Source organism: Pteropus vampyrus, unplaced genomic scaffold, assembly GCF_000151845.1.
Source record: "Pteropus vampyrus isolate Shadow unplaced genomic scaffold, Pvam_2.0 Scaffold36, whole genome shotgun sequence".
Lineage (NCBI taxonomy): Eukaryota > Metazoa > Chordata > Mammalia > Chiroptera > Pteropodidae > Pteropus > Pteropus vampyrus.
In genome coordinates, this window is record NW_011888817.1 from 11,019,749 (window position 1) to 11,036,007 (window position 16,259).

The 16,259-nt window shown below is 46.0% G+C and overlaps 1 long non-coding RNA gene across 1 annotated transcript in view; it reads right to left on the reverse strand.

Moving 5' to 3' along the window:
- Nucleotides 1–3,094: 3,094 nt before the first annotated feature.
- LOC111738205 overlaps nt 3,095–16,259 on the reverse strand; it is a 93,905-nt gene continuing 80,740 nt past the window's right edge. Inside the window, exons 4-5 of the long non-coding RNA XR_002779766.1 lie at nt 15,314–15,420; nt 3,095–3,249 (exon numbers count right to left, since the gene is read on the reverse strand). This is a non-coding gene — a long non-coding RNA (uncharacterized LOC111738205). The remainder of the gene's footprint in view (nt 3,250–15,313; nt 15,421–16,259) is intronic.

The following is a 16,259-nucleotide window of genomic DNA, read 5'->3' on the forward strand; positions in this document are numbered from 1 at the left end:
TTATAAGAATCAAAAGTAATGTAGCCAGTAACATAGTAAGTGGTCAAGCCAGGACTGAACCTTGGCCTGCCTGACTTGAATAAGTTACATAAACCCTCTGGGCTTTAATTTCCTTATTTATAATATGAGAGAAAGGATCTTTGTACCTACTCTTATAAAGTTGTAATAAGGATTAAATGAGATAATAAAGGACTTAATGCAGGGTTTAGAACAGAGTAAGCTCTTAAGAATCGTTATCAGTACAACAGACCCCATACGAGACTGTACTTAACATCTCCAATGACAGGGAACTCATTATCTTACAAAGCCACTGACACTTTTGGACAGCTCTATTAGAATAGTCGCCCTGCTATTGAGCCAAAACCTATCTCCCCTTTCCCCCAAGTTATAACTCTGCCTTGGAAGCAGCCCTAACTCTCCTCCCCATCGCAGCTCTGCAGAGACCACAGACCAGGGTGGTGTCCCCAAGTCTGCTCATCTTCCCCACACATACATCCCTCTCCTGGTGCACTGAGCTTAGAAGACAAGGCTCTTTGCCATCAGATTAGGATCTCCGAGCATTGCTTTTCCCCTCACATATCCCCGCCCCCATCTGGGCAGGACCCTGGTTTTTCTATCTGGAAAGGCCATCATCTGCCACAAAGCACTTAGCCAAAGGAAGCCGAAGTTGGGCAAGGAGACCCTGTGGGTGATGGAGAAGGGGACGGGTTAGTCTCACACCTACCTTAGCTCCCCGAAGAGAACAAAGAACAGGAGAAGGGACATGCTGGTGAGCCTACCCTGTGCACTTCATTTCAGGCTGACAGAGAGCCACTAAACATTGTCAAGGCCATCAAGGGAAGGTCCAGCCTGTCTACTGGACCTGGAGCCAGTGGATAAAGTTTCGGGGAGGGTGACAGGACAAGGCACACATCCTCAGTAGTACCCTGAAGATGAGGAGTCCCTGAGAGGCACAGAAGTTGGAGGGAAAGATCAACAAGACGAAAGTTTAACCCTTAGGTGGCACATACCATGTACCAGCATTGTTCTACATGTTCACCTACAGATTAACTCATTTATCTTCATAAGATCCTATTTACTCCCCTTTGAGAGATGAGCCAACAGGGCCAAAGAGAGGTTAGGTAACTTAATCAAGATCACATAGCAAAAAAGCAATATAGCTGGGGTTCGAACCCAGGCTGTCTGGCGCCAGAGCCTGTGCCCTTACTCTCTAAACTACTCTGTCTTCCCAACACTCTTCTGTCTAGAACGGTCCAGGGAAGAAAGGGCCAGAGGAGGGGAGGTTAGAACTGAAACTGAAAGGGTGCAGGAATTCAGGAAGGTGGAGATAGAAAGGGCGAGGTCCAGAGGAACAGCACAGGTGGGTCAGGCCTGTGCAGTGGGCAGAGAGGATGTTGGCTGGATGAAGCAGCGCTGTGGTACAATAACGGTAAGAACCATCGCCTCACAGAAGAGACAGGGCAGGGCAGATCAAGGCAGAGTCCTACCTATGCCTCATCTGAGACAGACACAGAGGTGAAGAAATAACGTCCCCACCCCAAGGAGCTTACAGTCTTATGGACAAAGGCCATCGCAGTAGCCATCACAATGGTTTGGGCTTGAGAGGACCTGTCCTCAGGCTGAGTCGCTGTGACTGTGAAAGACAGCATCTCCCCAGGAAGGGAGTTTGGTTGCTGCTCAGCAGCATCCATAAAGCAAGTCAGACCCCAGTTGGAAAGCTTCTGGAGTCCCATTAGTGCTGAAACGGCCCAGCGCTGCCTCCCTCCACCCTCAGATGAATTAATTCCATGACTGAGATGAAGGAGATGCTGAAGTCCCCCACCGTCTTCCCTAACCTTGGGACAAATTAAATCAAATTCTACTGCACGGCCTGAAGGCATAAACTTTCGTTTTCCGCACCAATATATTCTGCCAGGCAGGCAGGCTCTCAGGTACTAATTACTTTATTCAGCAAGTTAAACAAATGATATGATATCTAAATTCAAGGGAGAGGCACCCAAGAGTTATGGAGCACATACCATTGGGCCTTCCCAATGAACAGAGCAAAACAGAATTGCTAAACCAGCAGCTCAAAGTATTTGTCTGTGTATCCTTCGAGATTTAGCTCAGGTCCTCTGTTCACCCCTCCTCCGGGAAGCCCTCCCCATTGACACCATGTCCATGGACCTTTTCTCTCCTGAAGGCTGTATAGCCTGGTGGTTAGGTCTTGGCTTTGGTCTTGGCTAGAGGGGGGTTCTACCGTGGACTAGTTGTGTGACCTGGCACATTGCTTAACATCCAAGTCACTCTAAGTTAGTCTCCTTAACTGTAAAGCAGAGATAATAATAGCTCCTACTTCCTCAGGCTGTTGCTGGAGTGTCTAGGTAATTCATGCAAGGATAATAGCATATAGTAAAATCTCCGTAAATGGGAACTATTTCTATTCTTATTCTTATTATTGTTATTACTATCTTTGTTTTCAGTAACCAGTAAGTAGCAGTCATTTTCTTGGCTTAGTCCTTATTATACAAAAAAAAAAAAAATTTTAATAAACCAAATAGATAGAGATCAAAACATGAACATTATTATTGACAGAAGCCAAGTTGGAAAACGTAGCTTAACGTGAGAGGTGATGGGCCGGAGAATGATTCCTGGGTTTAGTGTCATGGCAGTGCTGACCAAGACAGACTTCCGGGTGGTAGGCCACCACATCAAGACATATAGTGGGACAGAGCCCTCAGGTTCTCCTCTAGGGCCAGATCACTCCCGAGAGAGAAGAGATACCTCACAGGCATGCTCTGTTATTCTTCCTAAATTTACAAATTGGTAAGATAAGAGTCATTCCATCTCCCCAGGATAGCAAAAATAAATGGGGTGAAAAGAGTTACATTAATTGAACTCTTTTCACAGGAAGAAGCATCCAGAGTCAGGGGAAAGCCTTTCCCAGTAACACATAGGAGACGATGGGATGAGGTGGCTTTGGAGTCCAACAGGAAGGATTTGAATCCATTCTCCTCTCATTTATATGTTAAGTAATTTGGGGAACGAACCTTAATCTTTTTGATTAAGGCGCCAATAAAACTGGCTTTAGCAAAACACAAATCACTCAGAAGTCACCTGAACTTTCCTGAGCTTGATCCTCAGTTCTTTGTTCCCAGAATCCAGACATTTCTATAGCTCCTGAGCCTGGTATCGCCTTAGGCCTTTGGGTTTCTGGTCTTCCTCCATTCACGTCTTTGTTGCTGACACTGCTGCCTACTTCTACAGCTTCTAGAGCAGAGACAAAGCTCATGCTTACCCAAGCTGAGCCAATCCAACCACATCCATCCCATAAATGTCCTTCAGGTCCTGCCTTACCTCCATCGAAACTGCCACTGATCTTGATTAGACTCTTAATCCTTCTCCCAGGGTCTAGCAAAACATAATTCCCTAGACTCCCCGTCAACCCTCTCTTTCTGCCCCAATCTAGCTTCTACACCAGTGGCTGCCCGCTGGCCTTCCTAAATTCACCCTCTCACTCCCCCAGATTAATGGTCTATAGGAGTTCCACCAAAGTCCCCTGAGACTTGCCCCTGCCTATCTCTCAAGCCCCAGCTCTTACTCTACCCCTTGCCCTGGAAAAGTACTGAACTAAAGACTTCACGATGCTCTTTCAAGACTCCAGGCCTTTGAGCAGGCAGTTTCCTTTACCTGGAGTGCCTTACTTCCTCCTCTACCCTTCACCAATCTAACTTCTAACTCCTACACAGCCTTTATGACTCATCTTAGGCACAAATCTTCTGGGAAGCTTTTTCCAACTCCATTCCCACCCATGGGCCTGCACTTCTCTTACTTGGTCCTCTCTCTGCTAATCTCACAAGGTAACTGATGATTTACTTGTCTGTGTCTACCACCCAGCTGTGAGCCCCTTGAAGGCAAGAACATGTCTTATTGATCTTTGGTATGGAGAGGAAACAATGATTACTATTCAAAATAAGAACTGACCATAGCTACCTTTACATCCTAGAGGAAAATATGTGGAGGCACTTCTTAGGAGTGGAATGTGATGATCCCTAAGGTATGGTCCAGAGGAGCAGGCACAACAAAGAGGGAGCTGAATTGTATAATAAGGTAAGAAAACATTCAAGTTCTCCTGGACAGTCCAGAAGAGGATGCATATAGCTCTTGGGAAAACAGAAGGACTTGGGGAATGTGTGAAAAGGGGTATATGGGTTGATGGACCCAGGAAGTAGGCTGAGGGCCTGAGGAGGAAAGGTGGACAGTAAATATCTCTGGGTCAGTGTAGGACTTGGAGAAACAAGATGCTGAATTTTCAAGTTTAAAGTGTTTGTGTTTCTGGTGCTGTGCTGTAACCCCTCCTCTGCTCTCCCATTACTCTGAACCGTCAGGAAAAGTCTAACGTATGACAGCAGCCATGTGATGATGATGCTTTGAGAGGAATAAAAGGAAAGAGGCCTTGTCCAGCATGGGACACAGAGGGACAGCTAAAGAGGGAAACTGACAAGCACATAACTGAGAAGCCAGGAGAAGCAAAAGTCAGCATTGAAAGTTAAGCATGAGAACAAAAACTGCCCCTAAAATTTTCAGAAAGGAGAGGGCTCAAGTCATTTTCTTTAAATATTAAAGATTTACTGCTCAACATATGGTCAAATGAATTGAATTGAAACTCTGGTCAGTTTGGGGACCTTTGAGGCTGACCTGCACGCATCTGGCACAGCCTTCTTTCATAACATGGGCAAGAAGAGGAATGTCAAAAGTTCTCAGCAAAGAGTAGTTCCCATGGTTGCCATGGAGGGTGTAAGAGGCAGGAGGCTTTTGAGAGAGCTGAGCACTGACTGACAAGGTCTTCCTTAGAAAGCAGAGGGAGCAAAATCTTCAAACACCTGAGAAAGAGAGAACCTTAGGGAACATCTGGTCCTCAGATGGCAAATAGAGTTCGACATGAGTGCCACCTCCGATCAACTGGATGAGAGCACTAAGGTTCTGTCTGGAGTCAGCAAGAAAAAATTCAATGATCAATTAATTCTGTCTGCCACAGGTACAAGAAGGGGAATGATAGCATATGTGCCATAGAGTTGCCATTCCCAACCTAACCCAACTCCTCTTTTTATAGATGCCCTCCCCCCCCCAAAAAAAGAGGAACTTACCCAAAGTCAAGGCTAGGGTCAAGTCTAGTATCAGATTCTAGGCTCTCCTTTCGTACTGTGCCACCTCTGTATACATGAAACACAATGGGACTCAGCAGAAAAGACCATTAATATCTTTGCTATCTGGTCAGACGAACCAGCGCAAAAGCACAGACCACGCCAGAGGCAGGTGGAAAGGGAAATGGTATTCAGTTCTCATCAGGACCAGGTTTTGGCCAGATGGTCTCTTTGTTCACTTAGAGAACATACAGCATCCAGAGGCATCAAAAGAGCTGCCGCGGGTTGGGTTAATACACCAGAGTAACCAGGATCCAAGCCCAAGTTGTAGCAATAGAAATACCTGTGACAAAGAAAGAAGAGAATAAGTTGACCTAGATAGTCCTGGCTAGTGTCTTTATAGTCTTATTCATTTAACAAACGTTCTTTGAGCACCTTTGAGCAAATTACTGAACTAGGAGCTGGGTTTACAGTTCCTGAGGCATTGCATCAAGGAGAGGGCGGAGACAGACATGGAACAGCTAATTATGCAATTAGTTATTTAATTATAAATGGAGATAAATGCCATGAAGAGGTACAGGGAGCTCTGACAGCAAACAAGCCGGGGTCTGATGTAATCTGGAGAAGGAGAGAAGCTTTCCTGAGGAAGTGACATTTAAGCTGAGACTCGAATGATTAAAACAGGAGTTAGTATTGGATTGGGGGTAGACCGAGGCAGCACAGAGAAGAAAGACAGGAAGATGGAGGGCAGAAGGAAGAACTGTTAATGGGCCTAAGGACGGAAGAAACCAGACATATTCGAGGAATTGAAAGATCAAAGGCCAGGAGGGCTGGTACACAAAATACGCATTTTTTTTTCAGGTCGTTGTTGTCAGGGAAAGAGTTAGAAACCAATAAAAGATAAAGCTGTGACAATGGGACTCAGCAGAAAAGGCAACCTAACCCCACCCCTCTCCCACTCCCACCCACAGCCCACGTGGAGCCTTTGCATGAGTTTTTAGAAGGCGCCCCTTCTGGGCTGACAGTGCAGTCTCCCAGCTGGGCAAATGCAGCCCAGGCTGGCTTTCAGCCCTCACTTGTCCCCTCAGCCAGGCATCTCTGTGCAATGTATAACCTGCACAGTTATACGCGGCAGTCCTTCCTCACCTCTCTCTAATTACAGCCCCCAGTAGGCTACACTGGCGTGCTTAGGAATCACCTGGCCATCCTGTTAAAATGCAGATTCTGATTCCTAGCCTAGGGTGGAGGCTGAGGTTTGGCATTTCTAACGCGCTCCCTGTTGATGATGTGGCTGATGTGGATAATGATTTCTGGACTACACTTTGAACAGCCAAGAACTTGCTGATGTGTTGTGAAGGACCAGGCATTAGCAAATCAGGGCAAAATGGGAAGAAAAAGAAACCCATGGGAAATGATTCTGTTTAATTAAATGAAATCCTTTTGGATGATTTCCCACAGCACGCCAGGCCTTTTTGTGCAAACATGGTACAGCCCTTGTCCACAGGAGAAAGTCCCCAGAACTTGGTGGAATAGATGAGCATACACACAACACCTGAGCAAGGGCTAATCACTTCTCTAAAAAGAGCCCAGAAGGAGTGACTAGGAAAATCATGGAAGACTCTTTCTTTGTGAGAGGTGGCATTTGTGGAATGAACAGGATTTCAACAGATGGAGGGTGGGATAAAGTTAGCAAAAGAACCAAGATATACCTCAACCAAACAATACATAAATAGATTGAAAAAATTTAATCAAAAGAAGAAATAGAAATAACCAAAGTGTGAAGAGGCATAAAGATATCAAGCATATTGACCTTAAGATTCACAAAGAGGGAGGATTAGTGGGAGGCAGGGCTAGAAAATTCATCCAATGTCAGGTTATTCTGGGTGTTGAATGCCAAACTAAAAAAAGAGAAATTTGGGAGAGTCATATGTTTTTACTAAAAATGAGAAAGTAAAGCCCCACCAGGCAGAGGCTGAGGCCAACTTCACGAGCCGCAGATCTGTGGGGTCCCCATCAGGGTGCCCAGGCCTGATGAGCCCCATGAGGCTCGCGGAGGCCCAAAGCCACAGCAGGATCAATACAGAACAGCTTTCCAGTGTTTGGGCCTGTGCTGCAACACAAGAACATCTGGACGACAATGTCGGAAGGTAGACATAAAACTCCACCTGGGAGGAAAGGAGGCTGGGGTAAGGTGGCTAGAGAGAAAAGTTTACAGGACAGAAAAGGCCACCTCTGAAAAGAACTCACTGAGGGGATAATCCTGAAGCCCCTCAAAGAGAAACCAGCAAGTTCTGTTTGTAAAATTGAAGCCAATGAAGAGAAATAGGAAGGGCTCTAGGAAGCTCTTTAAGAGGCCACAGGAAATAAATGAGCTCTCTCACATAGCACAAGAATTAAAGCCCCTCCCCAAGCTCCCTGCTCCCCCCAGGACCACCACCTCATCCCACACACACCACAGCTGAGATCATGTGGCTCACACCTGCAGGCCCAACCAATCCCAGACCACAAATACCAGTCCTGCCCCAACTCTGGCCTTGTGCCCTCTCTGCCAATGGCCTCAGTCTTGCCCCAGCCATGAATTCTCTACCTTATATTCTAGATCAGGGGTCTTCAACCCCTGGGCCACAGACCAGTGCAAGTCAGTGCCTGTTACAAAACAGTCCACACAGCAGGAGGTGAGCAGCAGGCAAGTGAGAGAAGCTTCATCTGTATTTGCAGCCACTCCCCAATGCTAGCATCATCGCCTCAGCTCCACCTTAGATTATCGGGCATTAGATTCTCATAGGAGCACTGGTCCCTGGTCCCAAAAAGGTTGGGGACCATGTTCTAGATCATTAGATTTGAGTTCCAGCATAGTGAGTAGCCCAGTCTCCCAGATTGAGACCCCGTGGAGCATCTTTCCCTCTGGGAGTCCTCACCCTCAACCATGGGGCTCCCATCATCTGTGGTTATTTATCTCTGCTCAATGAGTGACAAAAATAACCTCAGCCATCTGAACCAGTCCTTCCAGAGTCCAGATGCTGAAGGGGAATAAGGACTTTTTCTCAAGGCAACAAGAATTGACTGGACTCAGCTAGAGCTGTAGAAATGTGGTCTTCCAGGCTCTTCTGTCCTGCCCTCATCCTTGGGTGTTTCTTGAACATTCATTCATTCTTCAAGGATTTGCAAATGCTCGCTCAGAGTCAAACTTTAAGATGAGGGTGCAGAGGTGGAGTAGATATGGTCCTGAAGAAAACTTTGTAATAATATGAACATCTCTGGGCTCCCGACTCCAGGCATTCCCTTCTTTGCCTTCTAGGTGGCATCTCTCTGCAGGCACTCTCTCTCAGAGCTGCAGCCAGGATACCACCATGCTCCTAGTACGTAGCACTGCCAGCCCTGTGGCCCACCCTGCCATGAGGCTGCAGAAGGAAGAACTGAGGGAAAATGAGCAGGTGATGGCCTGCTACATTTAGCTTTGTGCGGGAGAGCTCGAATGCTCTTCCAACCCAACTCATGCTGATGAGTCATGAGCAGCCTTATATTTGCTCATCCATCTGAGGGAGAAGTTGCTGGGCTTTCCTGAGCTCCCCCAGCAGCAGACACTGCTCCCATACCCCTACTCCCTACACTGAAGGCAAAGAAAGCTTCAGGTCTTCCAGTCAAGTCTCAGAACTGGCTTACATGTGTCACATTGTCTTTTTCCAGATTCCCAAGGTGGGGGTAAGGTCTTCCATGTCATTCACTGCTACAGGCATTTCTAACAGCTCAAGTTGCATCTCTGGCAGTCTCTATTCAGACAAGACAGACAGCAGCCTCCCACCCTAGCATAGCAGTCACTGTGGCTGGTTCATACCCCAACTGCTAAAATGTTAGATGTGAAAGAGGGAGGCTGGAATGAACCCTGAGGTATTGGAGGTATCAGGGTGACTGCAGCGTTTGTAGTATATAGATAGATATAGATATGAATACAGAAGTAGATAGAGTAGTATGTATACCTATGCATGCATACATGTAAGTATGTATAGATAAAAATACGTACCTCCATCTTCCAGTTCTGTCTGCTGAGAGGGTATAGAGGCAAAGAAATCCCCACAGCAACTAGCACACTAAGCACCGAGATCTTGGTTCCTAAACACCACTAAAAGGAACCACAGCTCTTGAAAGAAATGGCTGATGCCAGGACTTGAGCAGGGAAATATAAACTGAGCCTGGATCAGTTGACTTTGCCCAGCAGTTCCCACTTCTCAAGCTGCTCTCCCAGCAATTCTCACTTCCTCCAATGACACCCCACCAGAAAAACTTCACACTTTGTACTTCAATCCTCTGTTGTTGGTTGGAGATGTCACAAAGCACTATGAGCCAGCACTGTCCCTGGATCCAATAGACCTGGGTACAAACCCTGACTGTGTTTGACATTAACTTAACCTGTCTGAGCCTCAGTTTCTTCCTCTGTAAAATGGGGATACTAAACCTACCTTCTGGGGTGTTGGGAGGTCTCAGGTAGGTGATACATGTTGAACCACTAGGCTCAGTGCTTACTCAGCGAATGTTAAATAGTGGCATTTTATTCATGGTGATGTGTTCTCCTGTCCTGTGAGAACCTGAGCTCTGCCTTATCTCCTCTTCCCACCCCAAAATGCCCAGCACCATGCCTGGCACCCCAAGAGTGACCAGTCCATGCTTCTTGGATTGCTTAATTGAATTGCTGGTTGATATTTACTGACTGTCCTTTATTGACTGGAATGTACTGACTGGCACCTTCCAGCTGACACTTAATGTGTATCCACATTTACTGATTGAGCTTTTCCTACCGACACCCACTTACTAACACCTACCTGGGACCATCCCTCATAGCATCTGCCAGGGCCCTCAGCCTCCTGAGTAAAAGCCAACAGGAAGAAAAGCTCTCTGACTCTCCCTCAACCTGCTTCTCTCTCTGTTCTCTCTGATGCTCCAACTGTCTATCTCTCCATCCCACCTCATCCCTGCCTCTATTCCTTGTCAGCATTGTCAAGTCAGGCTTTCTCTGTGTGTCTGTGATCCTGTTTTGACACTGGGTCTCTACTTGCTTTTGTGGGCCCGGTCTCTGGCTTTTCTCCCTGCTACCTTCTTCCCCTCCCACAGAAAAGCTGCCTCCTCCCCTTGCTGATGGCCCTCGTCATCCACACTCAAGGACATGGCACTCAACGGCACAATCACACATTTGTTTTAACCTCTTTATTGTTCTCCCGGAGAAAGACCATCTTTTCTTCCCTACTCTTTGGGGATTAGATGCTGATGGTTTTCCAAATCTACTTCATCTTAGATGCCTGCTCTCTCCATCCTGTCCCCTTCCCCCATCTTAGTCCTTCCAGCAGTAGCATCATCTAGAAATTAGGAGAGAAAACTCAAGATCCGGGCAGGAGAGGACCTCCATGAACCCGGGAGAGGATTGTTGGAAGCAGCCTCAGGATCCCAGTCCTGCCCCAACTCTGGCCTTGTGCCCTCTCTGCCAATGGCCTCAGTCTTGTCCCAGCCATGAATTCTCTACCTTATATTCTAGATCATGGGTCTTCAATCCCTGGGCCACAGACCAGTGCAAGTCAGTGGCCTGTTACAAAACAGTCCACACAGCAGGAGGTGAGCAGCAGGCAAGTGAGAGAAGCTTCATCTGTATTTGCAGCCACTCCCCAATGCTAGCATCATCGTCTCAGCTCCACCTTAGATTATCGGGCATTAGATTCTCATAGGAGCACTGGTCCCTGGTCCCAAAAAGGTTGGGGACCATGTTCTAGATCATTAGATTTGAGTTCCAGCATAGTGAGTAGCCCAGTCTCCCAGATTGAGACCCCATGGAGCATCTTTCCCTCTGGGAGTCCTCACCCTCAACCATGGGGCTCCCATCATCTGTGGTTATTTGTCTCTGCTCAATGAGTGACAAAAATAACCTCAGCCATCTGAACCAGTCCTTCCAGAGTCCAGATGCTGAAGGGGGATAAGGACTTTTTCTCAAGGCAACAAGAATCGACTGGACTCAGCTAGAGCTGTAGAAATGTGGTCTTCCAGGCTCTTCTGTCCTGCCCTCATCCTTGGGTGTTTCTTGAACATTCATTCATTCTTCAAGGATTTGCAAATGCTCGCTCAGAGTCAAACTTTAAGATGAGGGTGCAGAGGTGGAGTACATATGGTCCTGAAGAAAACTTTGTAATAATATGAACATCTCTGGGCTCCCGACTCCAGGCATTCCCTTCTTTGCCTTCTAGGTGGCATCTCTCTGCAGACACTCTCTCTCAGAGCTGCAGCCAGGATACCACCATGCTCCTAGTACGTAGCACTGCCAGCCCTGTGGCCCACCCTGCCATGAGGCTGCAGAGGGAAGAACTGAGGGAAAATGAGCAGGTGATGGCCTGCTACATTTAGCTTTGTGCGGGAGAGCTCGAATGCTCTTCCAACCCAACTCATGCTGATGAGTCATGAGCAGCCTTATATTTGCTCATCCATCTGAGGGAGAAGTTGCTGGGCTTTCCTGAGCTCCCCCAGCAGCAGACACTGCTCCCATACCCCTACTCCCTACACTGAAGGCAAAGAAAGCTTCAGGTCTTCCAGTCAAGTCTCAGAACTGGCTTACATGTGTCACATTGTCTTTTTCCAGATTCCCAAGGTGGGGGTAAGGTCTTCCATGTCATTCACTGCTACAGGCATTTCTAACAGCTCAAGTTGCATCTCTGGCAGTCTCTATTCAGACAAGACAGACAGCAGCCTCCCACCCTAGCATAGCAGTCACTGTGGCTGGTTCATACCCCAACTGCTAAAATGTTAGATGTGAAAGAGGGAGGCTGGAATGAACCCTGAGGTATTGGAGGTATCAGGGTGACTGCAGCGTTTGTAGTATATAGATAGATATAGATATGAATACAGAAGTAGATAGAGTAGTATGTATACCTATGCATGCATACATGTAAGTATGTATAGATAAAAATACGTACCTCCATCTTCCAGTTCTGTCTGCTGAGAGGGTATAGAGGCAAAGAAATCCCCACAGCAACTAGCACACTAAGCACCGAGATCTTGGTTCCTAAACACCACTAAAAGGAACCACAGCTCTTGAAAGAAATGGCTGATGCCAGGACTTGAGCAGGGAAATATAAACTGAGCCTGGATCAGTTGACTTTGCCCAGCAGTTCCCACTTCTCAAGCTGCTCTCCCAGCAATTCTCACTTCCTCCAATGACACCCCACCAGAAAAACTTCACACTTTGTACTTCAATCCTCTGTTGTTGGTTGGAGATGTCACAAAGCACTATGAGCCAGCACTGTCCCTGGATCCAATAGACCTGGGTACAAACCCTGACTGTGTTTGACATTAACTTAACCTGTCTGAGCCTCAGTTTCTTCCTCTGTAAAATGGGGATACTAAACCTACCTTCTGGGGTGTTGGGAGGTCTCAGGTAGGTGATACATGTTGAACCACTAGGCTCAGTGCTTACTCAGCGAATGTTAAATAGTGGCATTTTATTCATGGTGATGTGTTCTCCTGTCCTGTGAGAACCTGAGCTCTGCCTTATCTCCTCTTCCCACCCCAAAATGCCCAGCACCATGCCTGGCACCCCAAGAGTGACCAGTCCATGCTTCTTGGATTGCTTAATTGAATTGCTGGTTGATATTTACTGACTGTCCTTTATTGACTGGAATGTACTGACTGGCACCTTCCAGCTGACACTTAATGTGTATCCACATTTACTGATTGAGCTTTTCCTACCGACACCCACTTACTAACACCTACCTGGGACCATCCCTCATAGCATCTGCCAGGGCCCTCAGCCTCCTGAGTAAAAGCCAACAGGAAGAAAAGCTCTCTGACTCTTCCTCAACCTGCTTCTCTCTCTGTTCTCTCTGATGCTCCAACTGTCTATCTCTCCATCCCACCTCATCCCTGCCTCTGTTCCTTGTCAGCATTGTCAAGTCAGGCTTTCTCTGTGTGTCTGTGATCCTGTTTTGACACTGGGTCTCTACTTGCTTTTGTGGGCCCGGTCTCTGGCTTTTCTCCCTGCTACCTTCTTCCCCTCCCACAGAAAAGCTGCCTCCTCCCCTTGCTGATGGCCCTCGTCATCCACACTCAAGGACATGGCACTCAACAGCACAATCACACATTTGTTTTAACCTCTTTATTGTTCTCCTGGAGAAAGACCATCTTTTCTTCCCTACTCTTTGGGGATTAGATGCTGATGGTTTTCCAAATCTACTTCATCTTAGATGCCTGCTCTCCCCTATCCTGTCCCCTTCCCCCATCTTAGTCCTTCCAGCAGTAGCATCATCTAGAAATTAGGAGAGAAAACTCAAGATCCGGGCAGGAGAGGACCTCCATGAACCCGAGAGAGGATTGTTGGAAGCAGCCTCAGGATCCCCCAGCTAGAACATCAGCAAAGGGAGGACGTGGTCACATGTTCCACACACATAGGAGACATGCTTAGGGAGAAGAAACACATCTCCAACTCCAAAGGCCATGTGTCAGGGCCACTCAGCTGAGGACATGATAGGCCCAGCCTGGCAGGGCACATACAGGTATTGTGCGTACTGGAGAACATGGTGTCTAAGGGTGCGGATGTGACTATTGGAGAGAAAAGCATTCGTATAGTATTCAGTCCTTTGTTCTGATGAAACCAATTAGTGACGTGTGCCACACCTGAACAGAGCTCCTGGCGCTATCATATTATTCTGCCCCGAGAACCACAAACCCTAGATAAGGGCCATTCCTTCAGCCCAGCTGCCAGAAAGAAGACGACACGCAGAGCAGGGACATGACATCTGACCTGCAGAGAACAGCTAAAGGAAAGGGGACATAAACATGTGTTGTTTATGAACTACGGAGATGTAGGGACTGTTTGTCACTGCAGCATAACCTAACAAAAGCTGACCGAAACATCTCATGTAGTCCCATGGCTTTAAATACTATTTATATGCTCATGACTCTCATGTGTATATTGATCACCAGGCAAGCCCTCTTCTCCAAGCTACATATCCATATATCCAACCACATATTCCAGTCTCCCCACCGGTAACTAACAGTCATATCAAACATAACATCCACAATGTAACTAAATATAACTTTGCGAACCACTGCTCTTCTGCTTGCTACCATATACAACAAGTCCTATGCCATCACTCAAAACACACTATGCGACATTATAGATGTCTGTTGTCAACTTGGTATCACCCCCACATACATCATGCCACATGCCATTGTGTCAAAGTGGACATACTTTTTCATATCATTTTCAGGTTTTTTATAGGATGTTTTTCAAATTGTAAAATAATACATGCATATTGTAACAACTGAAATGTACAATAGAAAGGTTATAAATTACTGCATTCCCAATAGCCACTCCACTACTTCTTCTCTGATGTAACCAGCATTATCTTGTTATGTGGCCATTTATTATGAATAATTTTAGATGTCCCTAAAATCATCAGTGCAAAAACCTGCCCTCTATAATGGCAATTGGTATGAGCAAGTCAAGCTATGAAAATACATTCTTTGTTTTCATCCACAGGTTTATGAATCCCCAGAAGTTGTCTGGGTCTCTAACAAGGAAGGGCACCAAAGCTGGCTGGTTCCCACGCAATTTAAGCGGACCAGCAAGTGGCAGATCCTGCCTCTAAGCAGGACATCCACAGTGGTAGTTAATGCAGGGGCAGTAGTTCTGGGAGAGAGTAAGCTTTGCATGTATGAGGTTGTAAGAAGAGTTCAAGCTCCTGGATCTCCAGATTATGTTCAGAAATGGTGGAGTCTGGTGATTTAGATCATGCATCAGGCAGACCTGGGTTTAAATCTCATTCTGCCATTTTCTGCATGTGTTTAGGCAGTTCACCTCACTAAACCTCAGTTTACCCATCTGAAAAACAGAAATAAGAATAACACATCAGTATTACTCAGGGTCTAATCAAAAACACAGAAGCCACTCTATATAGTCCAAGTAGAAAGGGCTTTAATGAAGAGAATTAGAAGCTGTCACAGCTGTCAGAAGGGCTGGGAAAGCAACAGTTGGGGAAGCTACATGGAGGACCCTGGCTACATCACTATAGTGGATATTTTTCCCTGGGAAGCTCCTGCTAACCTTCTTACGCTGAAGGAATGATGCAGGTTAATCTCAGGAAGTTCATCTTCTAGGTGCACCAAACCTCATGTCTATGCATCTGTATGAAACTCCTTTCAGAGAATAATGGTCTCACCTCCTTCACCACTTTCCAAATCTCCCAGGAGCATCTCTCTTGACTGAAGCCAATTAGGAACCATCTGAGGAAGGGCATTCTGGGAAATGTAGGTCCCAGTTTCTCTTCTGCAATGCAAGAGACACTTGACAACAGGTGGTGATGATGCCAGGTAGACAATCGACAACTTAGCACAACCTGCTGCAGAAGATCCTTTGAGATTAAATAAAATAACACAGATAAATTCTTAGTAAAGCGCTTAGCACACCGTTAATGCTCAATAAATGGCAGTTATTATAATTATTTTGATAATTTTGATCCTGGAACTGGTGGCTTTTTGCCCAGCCCAGCACTCCCACTCCATTTCACATTACAGAAAACCCTAGGCATTTGGATTCCTGTCAAAAGATACACCTCCCTCCCCCATCACCTCACATCACTCAGTGGGTTCTATCATTTCTTTTTCAGATCCGATTATAATGGCAACATTTGTAAACTGCTGATCCTTTAATTCCCCATAAGCACACATTCTGGCTGAATATATTCAAATCAATTACACTGAGAGACATGAACTAAATTCTCTACTTCTATGTCTCCCACTTTTGTATTCCATGATAATTATACCCAAAATCGTTGCAAAAAAAAAAAAGAGCATTGTGCTACAGGTGTGTCTTCCCCATCATCCATCAATTGAAGCATGAGGAAACCCAATAATAAACTCATTTATGAACAAGCGGTTCTAGCCTTACAACTGCTACCACCAAAAAAAAAAATCAGAATAATAAAATATTTCCGACAAAAATTAATTTTAAAAACTCAAACTGCATGCAAACTTACTCCATGAAACTTAAATTCAAACCATTTCACTGGTAACAAAATTATACTTGTAAAGAACTCAAATTGATTGGACCTCAAAATTCAAAATTCAATTGCAGAAAATAAAATCAGTTATAAACCAGAAGGGCCT